Source organism: Cetorhinus maximus, chromosome 23, assembly GCF_964194155.1.
Source record: "Cetorhinus maximus chromosome 23, sCetMax3.hap1.1, whole genome shotgun sequence".
Classification (NCBI taxonomy): Eukaryota; Metazoa; Chordata; class Chondrichthyes; order Lamniformes; family Cetorhinidae; genus Cetorhinus; species Cetorhinus maximus.
The window spans coordinates 35406148-35433998 of NC_135901.1; the positions used below are offsets into that span (position 1 = coordinate 35406148).

At 41.2% G+C, this 27851-nt stretch overlaps 1 long non-coding RNA gene across 1 annotated transcript in view; it reads right to left on the bottom strand.

Moving 5' to 3' along the window:
• LOC144697571 (uncharacterized) overlaps nt 1–27851 on the bottom strand; it is a 358368-nt gene that overhangs the window by 179781 nt on the left and 150736 nt on the right. The window lies entirely within an intron of this gene.

Sequence of the window (27851 nt, forward strand, 5' to 3'; positions counted from 1 at the left end):
CTGTTTTTGTTTCAGATTTCCAGCATCCGTAGTATTTTCTTTTTTATCTTACATAAAGGAGGATATCTGTACATTATTACTTTAAAAAAGAAGCAAAAAGTGCAGAGTGGTGATAATGGGAACCTACAATTATCGCAATTTAGACTGCGATACGACCTATACTACCGGCCAAGATAAGGGTTATGTTTTGAATTGAATGCAAGCACGACTTCACAGAATCAGACTTTTAATCGAGGCCAAACTTGAACAGAACTGGAACCCGCTTACAATTCATTTCATACTTCATCATATCAAGAAGCTTTGATTTTTGAGAGATGTGTACATACTTAAGTACACTTAAAGGACACTTCCAAAGAAAGTTCAGAAACTGAAAAATTCTGATGTACAATTGTATCCGCACTGGCTCTCCAAATGAGCATTATGACCTAGTGCCATTGCTCTGCCATCCCTCGTAAACCCTTCACATTGTTTCTATTCAAATAATCATCTAATATTCCCTTGAATGCTTCTATTGAACCTGCCTTCACCACACTTACAGGCAGCGCATTCCAGATAATCAGTGGCTTTGTTCCTCTGCCCATTCAGTATGAAAAAAGTGCTGGATCTGCATCTGGGAATGAAGTGAGGCATTTGGAGCATATTTCAGTGGATAAAGCTTTGTGAAAGAATGACCATCATGTCAAGTTTAGAGAGGTTATGGAAAGGGGACAAACTCAAAAAGCGTAAAAAAAAAGATGCTTTTTACTGAGTTAAACGGGGATTTGATCCGGGCGCATTGGAGTGAAAACAAAAACTGGCAGCAAAAGGGTAATTGTGGAATTAGAGGACTTCAAAGCGAAGATGATTCTGGGAAATTGGAGACATATTTTTACGAGGTGGAAAAGAAGACAATTCAAAGGCAGAGTTTCCTAAATAAGTAGATATATAGCTGTTAAAATGAGATGAGGAAAAGGCAGTATTTGACAATGTTCTTTTCATATCACAATGGAGAACCAAGCTGAATCTAAAAGAAGGTGGAGGTAATCTGAATAGATGAATTGCAGGGCGGTGTGGCGGGGGTGAGGGGGAGGTGGTGGGGGTTGGAGGGGGGTTGGAGTTACGGAGGCGAGTAGTTTAGAACGGCGAAAATATATCATGGAAAAAAAAGATTTGCTGCTGACATAACAATGAAGCAAAACCCTTCTGTCAGCACATAGGGCATTAAAGGATGTTCGGGCCCATTATGTCAAGACTCAGACCTTCTTGTGGCGGCAGAAAACAAAGCTCAAGCACTAACTGGCTACTTTGCATCTTTACTTGAGAAGAAAATGTTGCCAATGCAGACATAAAGATGGAGGCAGCATTTCATTGGATAAAAATAGAGAAAGCGAAGGTACTTCAAGATTGTCCACCGCCAACCCTGGAAAGCCACCAACCTAAATCAGTGGCACCTTGAGTTACCGAGGACGTAGGGGAGGACACTGTGGAGTTTCTGACCTGAAGCTTACAATCCTCCTTGTCTCGGGGGATGGTGCCGCAATGCTTCAGGACTGCAAGTGTTACACCCCTGTGTATATATAGGAGAGTGGGGCGAACAAAGTAATTGCAGGCCAAACATCCTAATGTCGGTGTAGAAAACATTTAAAGACAATAATTCATATTTGAAAAAAAATTCTGGGCTAATAAATGGAATTTTGTCTAACTGACACGAATGCTGTGCTTTTGGTGAAGGAGTAAAAAGATTTGATGAGGACAATCTGGTTCATGTTGTCTGTATGAACTTGCAAACGTTGTTTACAAGTGAAACATTATCAAAATTAAAACTCATGATGTTAAAGAAACACGAAACCAAAACTTTCCAAACGGGTGGGTAACAGGGTACTGGCGAGCAGTTAATTTTTTTTCAGACTAGAGAGAAGTATAAACCAGTGATCTGTAGTGGTCCATATCAGGTCCACTGCTATTTTGATGCCTATTAATAGCCTGGAACTCGGCATTCAGGGAATTACTTGAAAGTTAGCAAATGATATGAACTCAAAAATGTGGTAAACCATGAGGATTTCAACAGTCTTCAAGCGGATTTTGACTTGTCAGCTGAGGAAACAGGTGACATGTAAAAATTAATATAGTTAAGTGTATATAGTGATACATTTTGGTCAGTCGAATGAAGAAAGGCAATATTAATTAAATTGTATAAATTTAAGGAGTTCAAAAGGCTGAGATGGTGCACGGACACAGATACTTGAACGGGACTGGGCAACTGGAAAGACATGAATAATTTATGGGATTTTTAAAATTTAATACGGGATTACAAAACAGATGCAAGGAAGTTATGAAAAATGTTCAGAAACCATTGTGTAGGCCTCAGCTGTCGTATTGCGTCCAATTCTGGGCACCATACTTCAGGGCGAATGACAAGAACTTAGAGATGGTCCTGATGAACTTACTAGAATTATTTAAGGAGGTGGAATTTAGTTCGGATGAGACGTTAGTACTCACAGCATTCAGAATAAAAACTATCACTAACCCGAAAAGCCCAACATCAAGATCCATAAATATCATTAACCCCACATCCCAAACATCCAGAGTCCTCACTATCGTTAAGCCCAAATGCCAAAAAATCCAGAATCCACACCATCATTAACCCCAAAATGCCAACATCCAGAAAAAGCAATATCATTAACCCCACATCCCTAACATCCAGGATCCACACTACCATTAGTCACAAATACCAAAAATCCAGTATCTACACTATCATTAACACAAAAATTCCAACATCCAGAACCATAAATATCATTAACACCACTTTCCCAACATTCAGAATCGTCGCTAGCACTAACTCAATTCCGAACATCCAAAATCCTCACAGTAACTAACCATTTACCAACATTCCGAATCCTCACTATCACTAATTCCATTCACAACAACCAGACTCCTCACTATCACTAACACGGTCCTCAAAATCTGGAATCTGCACTAGCACTAAACCTACTCCCAACATTCATATTCCTCAATATCACTAACTGCATTCCCAACATCCAGTTTCTTCACTATCACTAACCCCATTCACAACTTCCAGATTCTTCATTATCACTAACACCGTTACCAACATCCAGATTCCTCACTTACACTAACCCCATTCCAAAGATCCAGAATCGCCACTATCACTGACTCCATTCCTAACATCCAATATTCTCAGTATCACTAACAACGTTCTCAAAATCCGGAATCTGCACTACCACTGAACCTCTTCCCAACATTCAGAATCCTCACTATCGCTAACCCCATTCCCAACATCCAGATTCTTCACCATCGCTGACCCCATTCACAACTTCCATATTCCTCATTATCACTAATACCTTTCCCAAGATCCTGATTCGTCATTATCAGTAACCCCACTCCCAACATCCAGATTCCTCACTTAAACTAACCCCATTCCCAACATCCAGAATCGTCACTATCACTGACCCCATTCCCAACGTCCTGAACCCTCAGTATCAGTAACGCCATTCCCAACATGCAGAATCCTAAACATCATGAAGGAAATTTGGTACATCCGAATCATCACTATCACTAACCCCATATTCCTAATATCCGGAATTCTCATTATCACTAACACCATTCCCAAAATCTGTAATCCTTACTATCACATATTCACATTTCCAACATCCAGGATTCTCACTATCAAGAATTCAATTCCCAACGTTCAGAATTCTCACTATCACTAACCCAACACTCTCAACATCCAGAATCCTCACTATCACTAACTCCAATTGAAACATCCAGATTCTTCACTATCACTAACCCTATTCCCAACATCCAAATTCTGCACTACCACTAAATCCACATTTCCAACATCCAGAACCCTCAAAGGACAAACATAATTCCCAACACACAGCATCCTCACTATCACTAACACGGTATTCCCAAAATCGAGACAACCTCACTATCACTGATCCAACAACCTGAAATCCAGAAACCCCATAATCACTGATGCCACAACCCAAAACCAGAAACCACAACATCACTGACCCCACAACCCAAACATCCAAACTCCTCACTGTTAGCAACGACAATCCCAGCATCTAGGCTCCTCACTTATCACTGAATACATCCCCAACATTCAGGATCCTCACTATCACTAACTCCATTCCCAACATCCAGAATACTCACTATCACTGACCCACAACTCAAACATCCAAAATCCTCACTGTTAACAACGACAATCCCAGCATCTAGGCTCCTCACTTATCACTGAATACATCCCCAACATTCAGGATCCTCACTATCACTAACTCCATTTCCAACATCCAGAATCCTCACTATCACAGACCCCACATTCACAACATCTAGAAACTTCACTATCACTAACCCCATTCCAAACATCCAGCATCCTTTCTATCACTAAACCGATTCCCAGCATCCAGCATCCTCACCCTCACTAACCCCATTACCAGCATCCAGAATTCTCAATATCACTACATATTTTCTTTTGTTTTATTCATTCATGTCATTTGGGCCGCCACTCTCTAGGCCAGCATTCATTGGCCATCCTGAATCGCACTTGCGAAGGTGGTTGATGAAATGCCTCATTGGACTGCTGCAGTCCATGTGGTGTAGGTACACACACAGAGTTGTTGGGGAGGGAGTCCAAGGATTTTGACCCAGCAACATTGAAGGAACGGCGATATGTTTCCAAGTCAGGATAGTGTACGGCTTGAGCGGGAACTTCCAGGTGATGGTGTTCCCATGTGACTGCTGCCCTTGTCCCTCTGGATAATAGCGGCATGGGTTTCGAAGCTGCTGTCTAATGAGCCTTGGTGAATTCCTGCAGTGCATCTTGTAGATGATACACAGTGCTGCGCCTGTGCATCGGTGGTGGAATGGAATGAATGTTTGTGGATGTTGTGCTAATCAAGTGGCCTGCTTTGTCTTGGATCGGGCCCAGCTTCTTAAGTGTTGTAGGACCTTCACTCAGCCAGGCAAGTGGAGAGTATCCCATTACACTCCTGACTTGTGTTTGTTGATGTGGATAGGCTTTTGTGGAGTCAGGAGGTGAGTTATTCGCCACAGGATTCCTAGCTCCAGAACTGCTCTCATCGCCATTGTAGTTCTATGTCAATTCCAATTCAGTTTCTGGTCAATGGTAACGCCCAGGTTGTCGATAGCGGGGGATTCAGCAATGGTAAAGCAGAATGTCAAAGGGCATCTTTAGATTATCTCTTGTTAGAGAGAGTCATTACCTGGCATTTGTGTGGTGTGAAGGTTGCTTGCTACTTGTCAGCCCAGTCCACATATAGTTGCATTTGTTCATGGGCTGCATCAGTACCTGAGCAGTCGCGATTTGGTTCTGAACATTGCACAATCATAAGCGAGCATGCTCACTTCTCACCTTATGATGGAATGAACTTCATTGATGAAAGAGCTGAAGGTGTTTGTGCCTCGGGAATTCTCCACTAACCCCACTTCCCCAACTTCCAGATTACCCTCTTACGCTAACCCCACACCCCCAACATTCAGAATCCGCCCTATCACTAACCCCACACTGCCAACTTCCAGAGTCCTCACTATCACTAACCCCACATTCCCAACATCCAGAATTCTCACTATCACTAAAGCCACATTCCCAGTATCCAGAATCCTCACTATCAATAAACCACACTCCCAACATTCTGAAAACTCACTATCACTAGCCCCATTCCCAACAGTCAGAAATTTCAATATCACTAACCCTGTTCCCAATATATAGAATCCTCACTCTCACTAACCCCATTCCCAATGTACAGAATCCTCACTCTCACGAACCCCATTACCAATATCCGGAAACCTCACTATCACTAACACCACATTCCCAGTATCCAGAATCCTCACAATCAAGAAACCACACTCCCAACATTCTGAAACCTCACTATCACTAACCCCATTCCCAACAATCAGAATCTTCACTATCAGTAACCACTTGCCCAATATACAGAATCCTAACTCTCACTAACCCGATGTCCAACATCCAGAATCCACATTCTCACTAACCTTATTTCCAACATCCAGAATCCTCACTCTCACTAGCCCCATTCCCAACTTCCAGAATGCTCACAATCAATAACATCATTCCCAACATCCAGAAATCTCACTATCACTATTTTTAAAAATTATTATTCAGTCATGGCATTTGGTCATCGCTGGCTAGGCCTGCATTCATTAACCATCCCTAATTGCCCTTGAGAATGTGGTGGTGATCTGCCTCATTGAACCGCTGCAGTCCATCTGATTTCGGTACACCCGCAGTACTGTTATCGAGGGGCTCCAAGGATTTTGACCCAGAGACAGTTAAGGAACGGCGATATATTTCCAAATCAGAATGGTGAGCGGCTTGAGTTGGAACGTCCAGGTGCTGGTATCCCCATATGTCTGCTGCACTTGCCTTTCTGTATGGTAGCGGCCGTGGGCTTGGAAGCTGCTGTCGAAGGAGCTTTGTTGAGTTCCTGCAGTGCATCTTGTAGATGGTACACAGTGCTGTAAATATGCGTCGGTGATGGATGGAGTGGATGTTTGTGGATGCTGTGCCAATCAAGTTGCCTGCTTTGTCTTGGATCGGGTCCAGCTTCTTAAGTGTTGTTGGAGCTTCACTCAACCAGGCAAGTGGAGACTATCCCATCACACTCCTGACTTGTGTTTGTCGATGGTGGACAGGCTTTTGTGGAGTAAGGAGGTGAGTTACTGGCGGCAGGATTCCTAGCCCCAGAACTGGTCTCGTCGTCACTGTAGTTATATGTCAATTCCAGTTCGGTTTCTGGTCAATGGTAACGCCCAGAATGCTGGTAGCGGGGAATTCGGCGATTTCAATGCCATTGAATATCAAGTGGCATTGTTAGAATCATTCTTGTCAGAGAAAGTCATTGCTTGACACTTGTGTGGTGCGACAGTTGCTTTCCACTTGTCAGCGCAGTCCAGATCTAGTTGCATTTATTCGTGGGCTGCTTCAGTACCTGCGGAGTCGCTATTTGGCTCTGAACACTGCAAAATGATAAGCGAACATTTCCACTTCGGATCCTATAATAGAAGGAAGGCCATTGTTGACAGAGCTTAAGATGGGCCTCAGAAATTCCCCACTCACACCACTTTCCCAAATTCCAGAATCCTCCCTATCGCTAATCCAACAATCCCAACATCCAGAATCCAGTCTATTGCCAACCCCAGTCTTCTAACTTCCAGGGTCCTTACTATCACTAACTCCACGTTCCCAACATACAGAATCAAACTATCACTAACATCATATTCCCAACACCTAGAATCCTCACAATCACCAAAGCATCTCTCCCAACATCCAGAACCTTCACTATCACTAACCCAGCATTCCCAACACCCTCAATTCTGAATATTACTAAACCGTAGTCCCCACATGCAGAACCCTCACTATCATTAACCCCACATTCCCAACATCCAGAATTCTCACTATTACTAAACCACACTCCCCACATGCAGAGTCTTCACTAACCCCACACTCCCAAGATCCAGTATTCTCAAAATCCCTAACCCCACATTCCCAACATCCAGAACCCTCACTAGCACTAACGAACACTCCCAAAATCCAGAATCCTCACTGTCAATAAACCACACTCCCCACATGCAGGATCCTCGCTATCACTAACCCCACACTCCCAACATCCAGATTTCTCAAAATCTAACTCCACATTCCCAACATCCAGAGTCCTCACTATCACTGCTCCCATTCCCAACATCCAGAAATTGCAAAATCGGTAACCCCACATTCCGAACATCCAGAATGATCATTATCAATAACCCCATACTCCCAACATCCACAATCATCTCTATCACTAACCCCACGCTGCCAAATTCCAGAATCCCCTCCATCACTGACCCCGCATTGCGAACGTCCAGAACCCTCACGATCGCTAACGAACACTCCCAACATACACAATCCTCACTATCACTAAACCACACTCCCCACATGCGGAATCTTCACTATCACTAACCCCACGCTGCCAACATCCAGAACACTCTCTGTCACTAACCCCACGCTGCCAACATCCAGAACCCTCTCTATCACTAACCACAAACTCCCAACATCCAGAGCCCTCACTATACTAGCCTTACTTTCCCAACATTCAGAATCCTCATTATCACTAACCCGGTAATGCCATCGTCCAGAATCATCTCTAACACTAACTGCATTCCCTGTATCCAGAAACTTCACTATCATTAAACCCACATTCCTAAAATTCAAAATCCACACTATCATTAACCGCATATTCCCAGCATCCAGTTTCCTCACTATCACTAACCCCACTCCCAAATTCAGGGCCCTCATTATCATTAAACCCATTCCCAACATCAAGAACCTTCAGTATCACTAACCCCACCCTTCAAGCATCAATAATCCTCCCTATCAGTAACCGCACACTCACAACATCCAGAATCCTCACTATCGATAATCCCGAACTCCCAGTGTCCAGAACGCCCACCACTGTATCCCCGCACTCCCATCACCCAGAGCCCTGATCGCTAACCTCAAACATCGTCATCCAGACAGCTCACCCCTCGGCCTCCCCACCTTCTCATTACTCAGAGAGCTCATCATTAATAACCCCAGCCTCCAACATCAACCTCTTTCGCCATAAAGCCTCCCACATTTGTAACACTCGGAATCCTTTTTGTTATCAGTCACTAAGTTCTCCAATGTCATTCATACGATTTCGTATCACATATAGCCACCAGATGTGAATCTCCTCGAATTATCGTTGTACCTGGAGGCTCATGAGTAAAGTATCTCTGTCGTGCCACACAGGCAGATTGGTATTCTTTTCTCTCAGAGCTAGAGCCATAATTCGAACTAAGGTCCATTTTCCCTTCGTACGAACACTTTATTTCACTAACTTCTACAATTATATTAACTCTAAACATTGTAGCATCGTTACTGATTTCAAGGCGCTGACCACTCAGAATCCTTTCCGCCTCCCACAATAAGTCTGACACTCAGGGTCTCTGCTAAACCCCACGCTGCCATAATCCAGAGCTCTCTCAAATTATTCATGCTCCTCTTCAGTCACCTAGTTTCTTCCCCATCATCCAAACCCTCACTTCCATTGTCCAGCCAACGCTCAGTCACTAATATCCATACTGCCATCTCGGATAAACCTGTTCTCCCACGGCTTGGCGCAGACATTTGGTCCTGGGAAACAAGGAGCATTCTGCTCTTTAGCAGATCATTTTGTAGGATATTTAATTTCCGCACAAACTACTATGGCAACCAAGTTCTCCTTCATTACTATTTGTAACTCATTTGTTGCAAAGCAGCTGGATTATCGGCAGTAAGAACTCTGTGAAGTGAGTCTTTGAATCGGACTCACTCCCTTCTGATTGCCAGGTAAAAGCGTACAAGCAAAACCTTGCAGTCTAGCACAAACCAGGCCCAGAAGGGTTATTGTATTTATTGACCCTGTGAAATGTTAAAGGGAGATAGCCCAATGTACATCAAAGAATATTGGTATTTAGATTTAAATGTGAGGTGACTGGGTTAATTGGTCTGTGACAGTGCGAGATCAGCTGGAGATGTTCTATCTAATCTCCTTCGGTCACTCCCCTTATCATTTCCCAGGGATTTTTATTTAGTCTAAGATCCCCAGTTATCTATTTCTACACATACTATTAAATGCCTGTTTAAATTTCTTGAATTCCAAATAATCTTCAATGAAATAAAAATGAACAATATTTTCTGAGGTTCAAATGGAACACGGAGGCAGCAGATTAATTCAGGCTAAAAACATAACTGCGCTGCCCTGTTTCTAATTTTATTCAGCCTACATCCTGTTTTTCTGCTACTGTACAAAACCACAGGCCGCGTGTCCTGCAGTAAATCAATGCACAGAGCTTTATCTACCGGTTGCAGCCTGCACCTGGCAGCACGTAGCACCGGCCTGGAAAGCTATGTGCTGATGTGTACGTCTGTCATTTTCTGTCAGAATTAACAATATGAAGATGATTTGTAGCATTGAACATGAACGGAACTGTTTCGGGTCTCAGCAAATGACAAGGCCCCCGCCGTTCTCCTTCTTTAGGTCTCTCTGTCTTTTATTCCTCTTTGCTTCTGCTTGCATCTACAGTTTAACACAATCTCCTGTCTCTCTCTCACTATCTGCCTCCTCCTCTTTCTTCTTCTTATCTATCTATCTATCTATCTATCTATCTATCTATCTATCTATCTATCTATCTATCTATCTATCTATCTATCTATCTATCTATCTATCTATCTATCTATCTATCTATCTATCTATCTATCTATCTATCTATCTATCTATCTATCTATCTATCTATCTATCTATCTATCTATCTATCTATCTATCTATCTATCTATCTATCTATCTATCTATCTATCTATCTATCTATCTATCTTTACCTCTGTCTTTCTGTCGGTTTCTCACTCTGTCAGTATTTTCTCCCCTCTCTCGTACTCTATCTCTCCCTGCCTCTAGCTCTGCTGTCCACCTCTTTCTTTTCTGACTTTCTGTTAGTAATCCCTCTACTGATTCTCATCACTTTCTCTCGTTCTGCTTCCAAGCTGCTATTTCTGTCTTTTCTTCCTCGCTAGGTATCTCTGTCTATGTTTCGGAACCTCTCTTTAACTATCTACTTGACGCTCAGTGTACAGTAGTTCTCTGTGTATTTCAAATTTTATCTCTCTCTGCCCTTTAATTTATTGCTACATCCCTGAATCGAATATTTCAATCGAGTTCATATCCGATTTGTTCTAAACTGGTTAAAAATAACTTTAAATTGAGAAAGCAAAATTCAATTTACTATCTTTGACTTTAGTTTATTAATTCCACAAATGGGATTTCTAGATTCTTATTTGGATGTGTTTCTGCATCATTATCTTTTGTCTTTGCAGATATGACTCCACCTGTTTTTCTGTCCCCCCTGTGCTATCTGTAACTTCATGTTATGGGCACGAAACCCCACACATAGGACACTTCTCTCTGTCTTTTATCCAAACAGCACGTTGAGGCTGAAAATCGACTTCGGCAGAGGTGAATCCGTCATTACCCGATCGATGGCCATTATACACAGGTCAATTTTCCACCCCGTGGAATTCTATACAGAGGAAATGCGGCGGTTTTAGATAACTGGTGGCCCATTCAATACCGCTTGATATCTCACGGCCCGCTTCCCACACCCCACGAAACCCCAATCAACCACCCCTCAACACACCCCCTTCCCGCGCCATCAAAGCTGTATTTAACGTGAAACATGTAAAGATGGTGGGAATGAATAGCTAGCTATATCTGTCTGGAAACTGTACATCGCCAGGTCAAGGACTTATCATTAATTTTAATAGGTGGTGAACCATGTGTTCGGGGTACAAAATATCTTTGAATGTTCCCAGCCCGAAACTGAAACTTCCGGGCTCGATGTTAACTAAGCGAACTCCAGGAGAACATGATATCCCATAATAAAACAACCAAACTCCCCATGTGCCCGATACACTTCAATGACGTGCTGACTCAGGAAGTCGTAGGAATTAGGGACATTACAGTAAAAGGGAGCAGAGCTGTATGTTTCACTATGGGTATTGCCACACTCTGCTGGCGAAGAAAGTGTATTACACTGTCATCAGTGCAACGTGTTCGTTCATTCATGGCCTTCAGCTTCACCTTATCCAGCTATCTCGATCAGCATATCGATTCAAATGTCCCACAACAATTTTCAGGGGGGCAGGTGTCCATTAAACAGGAGATTTCATGGAGGTAGGAGAAAGAAGTGAAAACATTCCTGAAGGTGAAATTCCTAAGGAGGTTTTAGGGGAACACTTACAAGAGAAATTGGGTAATAACAGTAATAACAGACGAGACGCCGCTGCTGGAGGTGAACGGCGAGGAAAAGTAGACTGAAGGGGTAATCCAGTGCTCCATGAGATTTATTTAAAATCCAATCTGATCCTGAGTCTCAATTTTTAATGGAACAAAAAATGGCTTAAAATTAAGAATATAATTTCAGTGTTTGCAAGAGGGCACCGCGGCCGTAAATGTAAATGTATCATGTACATGTAACAGTAATCTATTCCTGTAATAGCCCTCAAATTAAATACAATGACTCCATCACTGTAAAAAAACTCACGTTAAATGACCAAAAATCCAATTATTTAACATACCTCAGAGCACATAAGCAATGTCCCATTGATGTTATGTCCCTCACTTTAAATGATCAATAACTCATTAGTGAAATATATCACGTATCAAATGAACAAATTCCCATCACTGTAATATAACTCTCAATAATTGAACAATAATCCATTTTTTCATACCTTTCACATTAAATGAATAATGTTTTCTAGCAATAATGTATCTCAAATTAAATAAACAATAATCCATTACAATAATATCAATCACATTATATGAACGGTAATTCATTGTAACTCTGTATCTTACAAGAAATGAACAATAATCTATTGCTCTGATATGTCTCACTTTAGATGAACAATGTTCCACTGCTGCAATACTCCTCATATAGAATGAATATGCATGTCATTACTGCAGAGTCACACAAATTCAATGAATAATAATCTTTAACTTTAATATAACTCATAACAAATGTTCAATAATTCATTTCTGCCATACTCTTGGCATGAAATGAACACTGCTCAATTGTTGTCACACATCAGACGGTAAAGGAAAAACAATCAAATGTTGTAATATCCCTCACATTAAAAACAATGACGTATTGCTGCAATATAACTCATTTTAAATGAGGAATAATCCATTGCTCCGAGCCAATTTACCTTAATTGGTCAATAATCCACTCCTGTAATATTCCTCAAATTAAACGAACACTAATTCCTTGCCATAATTTACAGGACTTTAAAGTAATCCTAATTCATTGCTGCAATGCATGAAACGAACAATAATCTAGTGCTGTGATATCCCTCACCTGAACTGAACTGTAATCTATTACTTTAATAAACTCACTCCAAAGGAGCAATCACTCTAATATCCCTGAAATGTAATGAACATTACTTCATTTCTTCAAAATGCAACATATTAAATGCACACTGATCTATTCCTCAAATATCCCTTATAATAACTGAAAAAAAAATCGATATTTGTAATGTATGTCATATGAAATGAACATTAATGTATATATTTGATATCCCTTGCATTAAACGAGCAACATTCTACGATTGAAATATCCTCCAAATTAAATGAACACTGACACATTGCTGTTGTAGACCTCAAAGTACTTGAGCATTAATCCATTAGTTTCAGGTGCATCATATTAAGTGAATAAAAACCCATTTCTGTATTATAGCACACTTTATTTAACAACATTCCATTGCTGGAGTACACCTCACATAACATGATTTAGTTATATATCTGTAACACCTCTCACATTAAATGAACAATAATTCATTACTATACGAATCTAATAATTTCTTGTCGCTTTATTATCCCTCACGTCAAACGAATAGTAAATTATCGCCTTTTCTGATACACATCACAATGAATGTGAAATATCCCAGTGTTGTAAGGTATCATAGGTGAAATGAACAATAATCATTCACTGTAACATATTCCTTACATTCCAAGAGCATTAACAGATTATTACATGTAAAGTTAACAACATTCATTGCTATTTTAAGAGTCTGTCTTGTGTTTCTTTGTCGTATTCCTCGCGATGTCTTTTATTAGTAAAAGTTAGGTGTGGAAATTGGAATCACTCTGTTTGGTTTTGAGTCAACATGAATAGTATGTATGCTTCCCACTTGAAAATGTTCATAAATGATTTGAAAGTTAGTGCTGGCTATTGTCTCGTGCTTTATTTTCACAGCAGTAGTACGGCTAAGAAATTCTTCTGAAAATAACCTGAGTGGTTTTGTTGCCAAGAGTGTCAGAAATGAACGCAATAATGTGTTAGTTTTCATTCACTGTCAGCATCAACAAGCTCAGCTTTCAGCGCTGAACCAGTTATACAGCTGCCGCCTCAGTTAGCTCACATGCACAGGCAGCTTTGTCGTGTTTGTGTATTTGCAGCTCTCCTGAGTGCAGCTAGAGTGTTAGCAAGTTGGTTTTACTGACTTATATCTTTTACAACTGATCGGGATGGCAGACAAGCCACACTTGCAAAAAACATTGATTGTTTTTTTTGCTGTAGTTTGTCAAATAATAATGCCAATACCACGTTAATCTGCAAAACTAACCGGACTATAAGTTCGAGGGGAAGCAATGCAATTCGATTGGTAAAACTATATAAACAAAGACGTTTACAAAAGTAAGAAAGCATTTTGGCCCATCGTGCGCGCGCTTTCCTGGAGAAAAGCAAAATGACCCCGAGTACTGCTCAGTCTCCTCATCTTACTTTGCTTAAAAATGGATTGAAAGGTGCATTAATATCCACCTCAATTGCTGCCTGTGGCGAAGAACTCTACTCTCTATTGCAAATATATTGGGGAAAATGTCGTTTTGCTATCGCACTATCTTTCATTAAAGCAGAAGTACTGTCTGGCACATTACAGAACAGGAGTAATACCTCTACAAACAACTCTACACATCTTAGCGTTCAGTAAGAGACAGAATTGGTTTTCTCCATTGTCATCCAATCTCTACAGATACTGTTACTGAGAATAAAGAATTAATTTGCTTCAAAAGTGAAATCCATAGGATTATAAGGACGTGGCAGCGTGGATATAAAATGGTTAGGGGACTGCAAACAGGTAGTTGTGGTAAATGGTTATTTTTCAGACTGGATGGTATATTCTCTTAATTGGAACAATTAACAATTAAAACAAATTAAGGGGAAATAAGTTAATACAAATTAAATAAATTAACATATCAAATAGCGGAGTAATCCCTTGAAGGGACAGACGAGAGTATGTGTGAACAAATTTCTGAAGTTGTCATGCGGAGTTGAGAAGGCTGCTAAGAAGACAAATAGGGGCCTTGACTTTAAATGCAAAGACAAAAAGGTAACAAGGGAATTCATGTTAAATCTTAATAGAACACTTTACAGCACATGTGGAGTGTTCTCGTCAATTGTGTGCGCCACACATTAGGAAGGATGTCAGGTCTGGAGCAGGTTTTATTTATTTTATTTTATTCGTTCATGATCTGGAATTTACCCTTCAGAGGATGGTGGAAACAGATTTAATAATAAATTTCAACAGGGAATTTCAAAAGCATAAATGGAACGTGATTTTTGCAGGTCTACTGGGAAAGAGCGAGGGTAAATTCAACAGATCTTATAGAGCACGCAAAGGTAGAAAGAGCGTCTTCCTTCTTCAACGTATAATTTGATGATTCCATTCAATAGACTGGAAGACTAACTGCAACAGAGAACTTCTATTTATCCACAGTTGTGTTGTTGCGTTGTGCTCAAGTATAAATGCTGAATGATGATCTATTTGACTTTCTAAGTGCTAGTGAGTTACTTCAGGCCAAAGATAAGTTGGTAATGTCAAGCACCAGCGACATTAACAAGTCGCTGCGCCAAACCCTTTTCTGCTGCTTTTAGCAGTCTAGCAGCGGCAATTGGACGTTTCACGAATACGGAAGGTCCTCAATTCACAGTAGCAATGGCAACTTCCAGGCCGGATAGTAAAACACAACTTTAAAGAAAAACTAACATACTCGCTGACTGTCCAGTAAGGGAGCATATCCTCAGCATGGTGAAGGGGAGATAGATCAAGTAGATGTACATGTTATGAGGGATTCACAAAGGGGGCAGGTAAGACTGCTGATATTACCAAACACACAAGTGTTGGATTTTTCCCAGACATTGCGGCTGCAATTGCTATTTTCACAATCGGTAAAAATTTTAATTTCCAAGTGTCCACGGGTTTCGGTCTATTGTCCACTTCTCTTCCCATCAAATTAATTTACATTTTTGAAGGCGTGTTGCTGACAGCCAATAAGATTCCTTGGTTTGGGTTATAAATGTGTCGCACCCAATTTTTGCCTTTGCACAGACAGTCAGAATCTCAGTCCCAGCTTGTCAATCACTGCGCGTGCCTCAGTGTAACCATGGACACAGTTTATATGATGCTCCTCTTGCTAATGTGTTTCTCCAGTAAGTATAACGTTGATCTGATTTTGTTGTAAAGATTTCAAAGTGTATTGATCCAAAACGTTCCGTGCTACCTTTATCCTTTACCTTAGGCTTGAACTCATCACTTTTACTCTGGTCCTTACAGGTGTCTGTCCACTTCCCGAACTTCTCCAAGCCGAAACTGCCTCTGCCGTCCCAGGACGGTCCGTCACCTTAAGCTGCTCGGTAAAGAACAGAGATATCGGGGACAGGTGGCTCCATTGGTACCGGCAGACACCGGGGAAGCCACCGGTGTGGATCCTGACCCATAAAAGCACCAATGATGGAGGCGCACTGATCCGAGGCTCAGGGTTCACCGATCGCTTCGCCCATTCTAGAGACGACCCAAAAAACAGTTTCTCTCTCACCGTCAACCAAGTGGAGCTGAAGGACTCGGCCGTCTATTACTGTGCGTTTTATGATTCTAGATATTATTTTGGTAAAGGTACAGAGCTACATGTAATAGGTAAGTCAATATTGAGGCCTTGTTTGTGTTGAGGGAACACTTTAGATTGCAAAATATTACGCAATGTTGCAACAGTCATTGTGGCAAAACTTCGCAAGCCCGACACGACGGCAATGACATTTCCTTTAGTGCTTAAGACACTCGGCAGTTGGTATTTTATTAGCTTAAAATAGGTGGCCTCGGTGATCGTTCAGCTGAGACGAGGCCAAGCGTTAATGCTGCCCCAATAAAAATTATTGTCAGGAATGTAAGAAAGTGGGAGCAATCTCAGCTTCGCGGGATAGGAAACAGTGAGTCCGAAATTCTTTGAATTCCATGAGTTAAAAATCGTCTTTGATGGTGGCGGGAGATGGACTGTATCAGATAGGCCGCGCCTTTTTCACAGCGGCCAATAGTCAGTTGCATTTTAGCCAATGGAACTAAATGTCAGGGGCTGAACTGAACCAGCGGCCTCACCGATACGGCCTGATTTGCGCCACTGCCAAGGCGAATTCCTATCCCTATCGTGCACTGTGGTGAAGATAAGTTTCCCAATAGTAGGCAGTGTTTGTTGGAGCTAATCTCTATTCATTGTTATTTGGCGATATTTGATACTTCTGGGAGCTAGTTGGTATTGCCGTGTGAAATTGGTTAAAACTGGACGGTAGTTTAACATTGAGTGACACTTGCTCTTACAGGATATTCATTTCCTTAACGTTTGAGCAATCTATCTTATTACCACCACTCTTCAATTCTACATTTATTTATGGTCACACAGCCATATGCATTATTGCTCTGGGGCGTGGTGCCAGCGGCGTGAGAGGGCAGTTATTGTTTTGTGGCTGAACGGTGTATAACTAACAAATCACCATTCTTTCAATGAATGTATTTTCCGTCACTTCCATATATAATGCATTGGCTCGAATAACTGAAAGGGTATACCGTAAAATAAACCGAAATTAATCAGAACAATAGAATCTTTAAATCTGAACAAGTAGAGCTACCAAAAATTAAATCACCCGATCTTTCATTTATTGGCAAACCGTATAATTCAATAACTGAATATCCATAAATGTTAAGCATGAAGCATAATTAAAGAAACATTAGTTGTCAATAAGTTATAGGATTTGAAAATTCACTTTTTACTTCTGTTCTGAACTTGTATTTCGGCACAAATTTTCCGGTATAAACGCATCGAGAACATTGACCTTCGTGGTAAAATATTAAATGAAACTGCAGACCTCTGCTATGATCATTGGAAAAGCTCATTCGTGTCAATCAGTATTTATCAAAAAAAAACCTACACATTATTGCACTTTAAGTTGCAGGTAAATACAGTGGGACAGGGTAAGAATGAAACAATTTAATTGTGATATTATTCGACTGGAACACCGAGTATGATGTTAATGTTTACACAGAGGGCCGTTACACTCCCTCTTGGTATCATTTCTGTTGTAACTTTTCTGTTTGTTGGTTTAGTGGTAGCACTCTGGCGTTTGAGTCAGAAAATTGTGGGTTTAAATTTCCTACAGTACAACATTGAGAAAAAAGGTATTTAATTTGGAGCTGCCATGTATTATTTCAATTTAAACCATAAGCAATTAGTTTAGAGAGGAGCTCCGAGACAGAGAAACGTTCAAATTCGAACGTTCAGTGATCCTCGTATGAACATCACCATCAATCGGATTAATGTCAGAAAATGACAATAATTCCGAAAAGAAAAAACAAAAGGTTTGAAATTGCCTCCGATTGTTATTTGTTCCGACGGGGAAGAATTGCTCTTATTTCAGTGCAGGGTGGTCGGATATAGATGGGATATAGATGCCTTCTCCTTCGATCCATGGCAATTCAAAGCCCAGTGAATGCCCAACTTGTCTTTCAATGCAACGCAGAGAACATATTCTGTGATGCATTGCCTATTTTAATTCAAAAAGTGACCCATGCAATTACTTCCCCCACAGTTCAAAGCATTTATATTAATGTTAGAACTTTTATTTTTCATTTAATTGTTCCTCATGCTACTGATAAGTGCTAGAAAATAGTCAATGTCGGCCATCATTCAAACAGCTCCCAATACTCAGCTCCGCTAACTGCATGGAGAAGGATATCAGGCGCTGTGTAGAACAGCCGGTAGAATCAATGCCCCCTGTATTGTTCCGCCGCCTGGGGAGAATTTATAGCCAAAATCATTGCAAGACATTTTGATTCTGAAGTGTGGGTCAATCAGTTGGATCTTGCGCTGTAAGGCTCACTTCTGGTTATTTTTTTTTAAGTTAGCGCAAGAGAATTTTATTGTCGTTAGTGCAAAGGCTTCGGTCTTTCCAACAATAAAGCGCTGCATTTATCGGTTTGAATGTCTGAGTTGCAGATTAGAATTTAACTAATTTTCCGCAATAGAGAAATACAATGTAATCAATTTCTGTAAAAAATAAATGCAGGCAATGCTTCTTTAATGATTCGCTTTTGGACCACTGGCTGTAGGTACGTTTACGAAAAATAAAGGCGTTCCTCCTCAATAAAAGATAGCTAGCAGCTGAGGATATGACACGAATCCATTTTTACAGACAGGCACAAGGCTTTGTGTGCACTGATCTACAACACACCGAGCAGCTGCGCTTTCAGCTGGAGTGGAGCCGAATCAGAAGCACATTGGGTGCAAAACGTTTTGTAGAACAAATAAATGTGACAGCGGCGATGTTTCTGTTGGTATTGCTGGCAGATGTTTGAAATATCTGTTTGGGAGTTTCCCAATATACAACAAAAAATGGATAGTTCTCCTTTTATTTAGCAAATTGTTCACACCAAGCAATTTGAGGAACTTTCCATCAAACTATTGTGAAAACTAAAAGATAAGGATGAAAATGTTACGCGGTGATAGTAAATAATGGCGTCGTAGCATTTTGTAATAATTTATTTTTGAACATAGTGGGCTACAGAACGTAGGTGGCCTATTATTATTCGCCCAAAGTGAACCAAAATGTCACTACGCGGTGTGGGACTGAGTCACATGTAGACAAGGCGGGTAGGAATGGGGTTGGTCCATTCCCTGTGAGCCACTTGGCTATTACAACAACCCGACAGCTTGTTTGCCTCCAGCGTAATTGAATTCAAGTCCCGAAATTGTAATGGTCTGATCATGAGCCCATAACTAAGCCCAGCAGAGAAGCAGGACGGGAGTTCTGAGGACAGACTGGAAAACCTGGGGTTGTTTCCTTAGAACAGCGACGTTTATGGGGTAACTTAATGCAGATATTCAAACCATTAAGGACTTCAACAGCGAAAATTAGGAAAAACTATTACCACTGACAGGAAAGTCGGTAATCACAGAATACTGATATAAAACGATTGGAAGAAGAACCAGAGCGGCCATGCGGGATCTCTTTTTCATTTCACGCAACGGTTTGTTGTGATCTGGAGGGCAGGGATGGGAGGACGGTGAAAGCAGATTCAATAAAAACTTTGAAACGGGAATGGGATGTATATTTTAGTGGACTCTATTACGGGGCTAAGGAAAAAGGGTACATGACTGAGACAAGATGAATAATTATTTGAAAAGCCGGCAGAGGCACTGATGGACGCCTCATTCTGTGCGGTATTTTCCTATGGTTGTGTGATAACCATAACGTTAGGCTACAATAATAATGGCTCTTACAGTGACAGTCCATGTCATCTATTTACCGTCTGTTACAGATCGTCAACTACAGGTGCCATCACTGGAATTGTTTCCTCCTTCGCGCCAAGAAGTAACTTCAGATGAAACAGTGACGCTGAGCTGTCTGATTCGGGGCTTCTACCCAGCTTTCGTGGACATTCTGTGGAAAGTGCGGGGCAGTGAGACTCAGAGCGGGGTGTCTACAAGTCTACCTAACCTTGAGGCTGACAACAGTTACAGCATGAGCAGCTACCTGAGGGTCCCTGTCAGCTCCTGGAACTCGAAGGAACACTACTCGTGTCTGTTCAGATACAAATCTCAGGACACCCTGGTTCAGAAATCCATCAGCTTGGACACCTGCAATCTCTAAAGACCGGCTATTAGTTCAAAGCAATAACTCCTGAGTTTAATTTCAAAGCGAAACGTGGCGGTAATCTCGGCGGATTTAATTAAAGTATCTGACCGGCGCAAAGTTTTAATTTCCTGGCTAAGTATTTCTGACATTGTAAACAGCAGGAATTATAAATTTTAGAATCGCTTTTTAATTTTCTCTAACAATAACCAAAGTGAGAATAACCTGCTCTATATTTAAGATGCCGATAATTGTTTCTTCCTATGCATGTGAATTGTAACTGATATTTTCAAACGCATGGGACTCGATTGCTTAAATTGTTTCATTAGAAAGCGATTAATAATGCAGCATCAACATTTCTCAGCTTTAGCAGAATAAAACTTGTGCTTTCTCATCCCTTGAAGTAATCTGAATTATTTGCATTCCTATATTGAAACTGAATCTCTGCACTAAGGTGCCCAATGATCTGGGGAGCCTTCATCGACATTTTCCTTTCTTTGTTCCCGACATATATTAATCACACAAACTGTGTACAAGATTATGAGGGGCATGGACAGGGTGGATAAGTAGCAGCTGTTCCCCTTAGTTGAAGGGTCAGTCACAAGGGGGCATAAATTCAACGTGAGGGGCAGGGGGTTTAAGGGGGATGTGAGGAAAAACTTTTTTACTGAGAGGGTGGTGACAGTCTGGAATACACTGCCTGGGAGGGTGGTGGAGTCGGGTTGCCTCACACCCTTTAAATAGTACCGGGATGTACACTTGGCACGTTATAACATTCAAGGCTATGTGCCAAGTGCTGATAAATGGGATTAGGTAGGTCGTTCAGGTATTTCTCATGTTGGTGCAGACTCGATGGGCCAAGGTGCCTCTTCTGCATTGTGTGATTCTGTAATTCTGTGATTCTGTGAAAAAAATCAGCTGGTTTTTGGATAATAAGGGAAATTTCAATCATCGCTAGATCACTCGGTGGTAAGAAGTGTCGAATCCCTTGCGGGCACCATTGAATAGAAGCAACAGAGCAACCTTTCCCCTTCGGCGAACGCCCCCCAACCCATCCACCACACCGCTCCCTTCCCCCTTCCCCTCCCCCCACGTTATTCTGAGGAACTGTGCCTCATCGATTAGAATGCACTTCTTATTCCCGCTTTAATTCAGGCAAGTGGGAAGACTGCGCATCGGTGCCTCAGAGTCAGAGATAAACAATCTTGAAGCAAGTCATTCTAACCCCGTGAATTTACCAAAACTAAGTTTAAACTCTGCATTTCCAATGCTGAAAAGGAAACCCAACTTGTAATGATGTCATGGAATAGAATTGATACAACACAGAAGGGAACAATGTGGGCGCGCAGGCCCCGTGAGAGCAATTCAGCTGGTCCCAATAAAATAATAGAATTATTCTCATTAAAATGTTTGTACCTATCAGTCAAAATGCGCAATATTAGAAAGTCGAGTTGCCTATTTATCACAAGATGTCATTGGCCTTGACGAGCCTGGCTTCAATGGGACCAGCCTGAAAGAGCAGCGTGTTTCTGCTCAAAAACTGGTATTTTTCATAGAGCCACATAAGGTTTATTGCACAGAAATCGTCCTTGCTCCGGCCGAAAAACGAGCCATCCAGCCTAAACCCACTTCCCAGCTTTTGGTCCATAGCCCTGCAGGTTACGGCACTTGAGGTGCATATCCAGACACCTTTTAATTCAGTTGATGGATCTTGCATCTATTAGCGTTTCAGACAGTGATTTCCATATCCCCACTAACATCTGGTTTAAAAATTAATCATTATGCTCCCCTCTGACCTTTCTATCAATTGCTTCAAATTTATGTCCCCTCGTCACTTAACTCACTGTTAAGGTAAATATTCTCTCCCTATGCACTCTAACCAGGCCCTACACCATTTTGTACATCTCAATCAAACCTCCCCTCAGCTACCCCTGTTCCAATGAGATCAACCCTAGCCTATCCAATGTTTCCTCTTAGTTGCATTTTTTCGAGTCTTCGCAACATCCTCAAATCTCCTACGTACCCTCTCTAGTGCAATTATATCGTTTCTATAATAAGGTGGCCAGAACTGCACACAGTTCTCAACTTGTGGCTTAAGTAATGTTTTATACAGTTCGAGTATTTAGCCCTCTATCTTACATTCTAAACTTCGTCTAACAAAGAGAAAGATTCCAAATATCTCCTTGAGCCGAGTTGCACTCAGTTGACCGAGAATCGAACCCGGGTCTCGGTGGCTCCTAACCACAAGAGCACCATGGAACATAAGACAATTTCTCCACTGAAACCTTTGAATGTCCCGCTTTCCATAGGCAACTAAACCAAAGCTTTTTGTTCAATTAATTCATGCACTCTGCACTAATAACAAATTCAGTTGACCCTCCGTTAACACACCTACACAACCCCACACCTCCCCCGCGACCATTTATTTATTTTATCTTAACATTGCATAAAATTATCCTGAACAGCAGCATGAAGCTTCCCTCCCGTAGGAGATCAAAAGAACCAAACCACGTTATTTTATCTGAATGAATAACGTTATAGATATTGAATATCCATCTTGTTTATCCCCTTTATTGGTTCAAGACCTCTAATGAAAAATAGAAACTGTTAAATATTTTCAGAACTGTCATCTCTCAACCCTCATAACGCCCCAGTGAGTTGCTACTGCATAGGGTACATTCTTATTCAAGTCTTTCAAATAGTTGCGTTTTGCCTACAAATGCACAATATTTACACTCCCTATGTTTTCCTATAATAGTAGTACGTCCTCGCATCAAATCAATTGAAACCGGCAAGAATTATTCTGTTCTATTTTGAAACAAATTTAAATTTGAGAGTGGTGGGGCAGGCGCTGATAACAAAACGAATCTGGTCCCATCGCATCGACCTCCTCCAGCTGCGATCTCGACCTCTCCCCGATAGATGGAGCTCATGGACATTCTCTCTTGTACAATCCTGATACAATTCTTGTTTTCCCTGATAGATGGAGCACCGGGGTTTTTCCCTCTTGTACAACCCCTGACCTCCCTGACAGATGGAACTCCAGGACACGCTCTGTTGTACTGTCTCTGACATAATCCCTGATACAATCCCTGATTTTCCTGATAGACGGAGCTCCTGGATAGTCCCCCTTGTAGACGACATCTTGAAAGAGCAATGTCATATTTTTTCTACTCTTTAATTGTATATGTTTCTCCATTAATGCCTCCGGCATTGGATGCCCTTGCTTTTTTTTTTGCTGATTTCGGTGCGATTTCTTTTAGATTTCGATGATTGGAATACCTACAAGGTATAAGGCTGTCACAGAGGCTGCAAGTATTTCCACGTCGTTAATACGTAGGTTCCTGTTCAATCAATTTAGCACACTTTCCCATGATTTTCCAGTATTTCCATACATTAAATCGCGGTCCTGTAAAGAATCATTCCTTTTAGGTCATAAAATACAGCAGCAGAGGGCACGATTTTACTGTGAACAAACACAATCATTTATTGCCACATTCTTTTAATCAAATTTGCCGCCACCATTGCTAGAGTTAAGAGTGTTTGAGTTTATTTGGCAACATTGCTGTTGTTTTCATAGACGTCTAACAATTTCATTGAGTAAGGTGATTTTATGGTTACATCATATCAAGTTTATTTCGAAAAGAACAGTTCTTTACCTTTAAGGCGTTCATGAGAAGGTCTAGTTGACCTCGACAATCTTCTAAGGAACTCCTAGGGAACAACTGCCCTGTTCAGAGAAAATGTTAAATGATGAAAGCGAAAAATTGCCCTACTCAATGTTACCACTCTCACCAAGGAAGCTTTTGAAAAACATAAAGTAGACTATTACAGCATTTTCTATCAAGTTACAATAATTTTAACATTCATTCAGTCAATTTCTATGACAAATCTCACCAGCTCACCATATCCAGAGCCGTTAAGGTGCTCAAGGCGCTTCACATCAGGGGTTTCAGTTAAAACCTTACAATTAGGCAATGATTAGCCTACAAAATAAGAAGGCAACACAAACACTCACCACCCTTTCACAAAGCACAATGAATCTGGTTTGTTGTCCCGAGTCGCTGGGATTCGGGGAAATGTTGGTGGAGTGGTAATGTAATTTCTGAACCAGTGATCCAGAACGCCAGACTGATGCTTAGGGAGCACAGGGTCAAAACCCACCACAGGTGGCTGGTGGAGTTTCAATTCAGTTATTTAATAAACAAAAAAATTAATTGAAACTCATCTCCGCAACTAGGAGATAGTATAGCCAGGGGGTCGACACGGGTTTCGGCAGCTGAAAGCCATCAGTCCAGAAGGCTCTGCCCGGTGCCACAGCTCGGGTCATGAGTTCCGGGCTGGAGAGAGAGTATCCAGTTTCCATAGAACGTTTAGATACCAGCGCCATAGATAGGACCAAGGTAGAGCTGCTGCTTATGGATTACAGGTACTTAGGGTCTAATTTTAAAAAGCAGGACCAGAAAGGCAATAATCCCTGCATTAATGCAACAGCCAGGCGCAAATTATCACAGGATAAATGTGAGTATGGAGTGGAATGTATCGATCAAAGGCTGATGTGGGAGAAATCCGTTTCGCTTCAAGGGTCACCGGTGCCAGCACTGCGGAAAGCGGGAATGTGGAATGGTTTTCACCTGAGTCATGCTGGGATCTGTTTTCTGACGCATTCTATTCTATTTCTCGTGCGGTGGATAGGGCTTTAAGCTAAATATTCTGGGGGCCGGGAGGGGGGGTGGTTGCGGGAGACGGTTGTTGCGGGAGTGTCAGGGGTGCAGCGATCACTTCAGAGTAAATGTGGTGAATTAAGGATAAAGGACAAGGAAATAGGGCAGGACAGTGAAATGTTTAATGGTAACCAGAGTGTGGCAGGAAGTGACAGAATGTATAAACGTAAGTGTTGCCCAGCACATAAGACCAGTGTGTACAAGAAAGGAAACAAAAAGCACGATTTAAAGCTGTGTATCTGAATACGCACAGCATTCAGAACAAAATTAATGAATTGATAACATCAGTAGACATAAATATGCATGGCTTGATTGATGCTTTAGAAAGGTGGTTGCAAGTTGACCATAGCTGTTAAATGACTAATCAAATGTCTTCCAAATTTCAGAATGGCGGAAAACTAGAAATAGGTGGTGGCATAGCTTGGCAAATTGAGGTTAACATTAGTACAGTAGTGAGAGATGACCTTTGTTCACAAAGTCAAAATGTACAATCAGTTTGGGTGGAGATAAGAAACAGTGATGTCAGAATTCTCTTGAGGGAGTAGTTTATAGGTTCCCTAAAAGTATATATATCATAGTACAGAGTACACAGGAATAAATAAATGTGGCTTTAAAGAAAGTCAATGGAATACATGCCAGAGATTTTAATCTTCATATCGTTTCCAAAAATCAGATCAACAAGGCAGCCTAGAAGATGAGTTCATGGTGTTCAATATCTAAACACAGTATGTTCTCGTGCCAACCAGGTAGTCGGCTATTTCAGACATGGTAATGCACAATGAGACACAATTAATTCATAACACCTGGGTAGAGGAGCTTCTAGGTAGCAGTGATAGATATTTAAGGAGATATTTCACAATACTAAGGAAAAATGAATTCCAGTGAGAAATAAATACTCTATCGGAAGGGTACACCATTCGTGGATAATTTAAGAAGTTAAAGTTAGTATCACATTGAAACAAACTTAGAGCAAAGATCAGAATGTTAGGTAGACTTTATAAATAAGCAAATAACGACTAAAAAGAAACAATAAGGAGGTAGAAATTAGTGTGAGAGAGAAAGCTCAGGAGAAAATTATATATATGTGTGTATTAGATGTATGTATATATAAAAAAGAAAAGAGTAACGAAATGAGCATTGTTTGCTTGGAAGGTGATCCTGGGGAAATAATAATGGGAAGCAAGGAATTGGCGGAAGCGTTGAACAGGTATTTTGAGTCTGTCATCACGGTAAAAAGCAAAACGTATCGCAGGAATATTAAGGGACGAGAACATATGACAATGAATAAAATGATATAAGGTTAACGTAAGTAATGAGGGAAGAATGAAATTCAAAGGAAGTTATAATTATTTCACCCATTAGAACATCTGGGAATTAAGGAAAACAAACAATGTTCAATTGTCTGTTTAGCGTTTTTCAGCACTGCCCTTATGCAGTGGCAGCACGTGTGGTGTTTCTGCTAACAGGGGCCTGCCCCAAAACAAACCATACACCTTCTGTTGCAGAGTGCCAAGTCAAGGAACTGGATGGGGCGTTATGGAGGAGATCACGAATCTAAGGACACATCGGTATGCTCGATGCCTTAGCTTGCTTCCCGTCAGTGAAAAGAAGGGAGGTGTCAAATTCGAATTTGTAAGAGAGTATTGAACATAGCCTTCCCTCTCCTCTGTCTCTGTTACGTCCTATCTGTTTTGCTGTAATCTTCATGGTTCTCCAATCGCTGAACCCACATTTCATGCAACCTTTATGAAGTACAACGCATCCGCAAAAAATCACCAACTTCCCTTAAAAAACAATTCAGAATCCTTCAAAAGACACTGAAGAGTTTCAGGGGAAAATGCCTTGCCAGCAATTAAGCAACCTGGATCTTTAAGTAGCACTAGCGTATCGCCCAAATTGCATCTCTTTTGTCCATCAGTTGCAAAGTGATGTGCCAACGTTCCGCTGAAGTGAATGGTAGAAATCTGGAATCTTGAGGCACCTCAGCCTGTTGGATTGTGTGACTTCAGGATAGTGTCCATCCAAAGCAACCCAGTACATTCAGGTGATGGGCCTGTCAGCTGCTTTTTATCAATGGAATGCTGCTCGTGGAACGCGAGTAAAACTATGCTAGACCCTAGAAGTACTGCATCAATTACTTCAGCCAACCCTTCCCAAAGCTCTCCACAATCGCATTTTCTCACTTCGTTCGGAGTCTTTTATAGGCTAATTAATAGAGGATGATTGCATTGATGAGTCAACAACTCCACAATCTTTGCATCGTGCGGGTAGGAAAATGGCAGAAAACGAATTGGGCTTAAGTACACAGTGAATTGTGACAATTATATTTTCAGCTAATTTACTAAGCTGCATGTTCTTTTATGATCTTGCTTCTTGTTTATATCCCTTTAAAAAGAGGAAAATTACTGAAGTTTATTGCATTTTCTAAGAAAACACTGACGATGCTGTCCTAAAAGACTAATCAGCTGAGTAGAAGGTGAATTACATGTTCTTTTGCCTTAAAACCATAAGACCGTAAGACATAGGAGCAGAAATTAGGCCATTCGGCCCATCGAGTCTGCTCCGCCATTCAATCATGGCCGATAGCTTTCTCAACCCCATTCTCCC